Genomic DNA, 690 nt, shown 5'->3' with positions numbered 1-690 from the left:
AAAAAAAAAAAAAAAAAAGTGGATTTGATAATTTAACAAGTTTCTTTCTTTGCTCATCTCTCTTTAAAGAGTACTAGATGATAACCCGCACTGTGCAGTGCGGGAAAATATTTATGTAAATTTTGATTTATTAGTTACAAAATAATAGTATTATCTCTATTTGATTTATTCTACGTATTTTATAATTTATAAATTTAATTTACTTAGTTTCATACTCCGGTTTCGACTATAGTCGGTACAATAAACTTAACGACTTACCATTATTAGGTTTTGGGTATATTGCTTAAATTTTTTAGAATTGGTAGAATCAAGAAAACCCTTATTTACTTGTGATCCGATTTATAATTTGTAGCGGTATTGAGTCAACGTAAAAATTGAATTAAAGTGCAAGAAAATTATATGAGTGGGAGGTAGAATGGAGTATAACAAAATATTTTTGTTACTAAAACTCATCGATTTCAGTGCAAAATCATAAAATTTGAATATTTATAAGTATCAAATAAGTTAACCCGTAAAATATATATATGTTTTAAATAGTGTGACAGGACAATATATTACCTCTCCTACGATAGAGAATTTAGTCGAATTGTTAATCATCTCATTATATTAAATTATATATATCAAATCCTCTGAAATTTTGAACTGTTTAGATAGTGGAGGCTTAATAGTTTTCCGCACTATTTACTATTT

The sequence above is a fragment of the Camelina sativa genome, chromosome 9 (genome assembly GCF_030686135.1).
Source record: "Camelina sativa cultivar CO46 ecotype springtype chromosome 9, ASM3068613v1".
NCBI classification, from domain to species: domain Eukaryota; kingdom Viridiplantae; phylum Streptophyta; class Magnoliopsida; order Brassicales; family Brassicaceae; genus Camelina; species Camelina sativa.
This window is presented reverse-complemented; position numbering follows the sequence as displayed.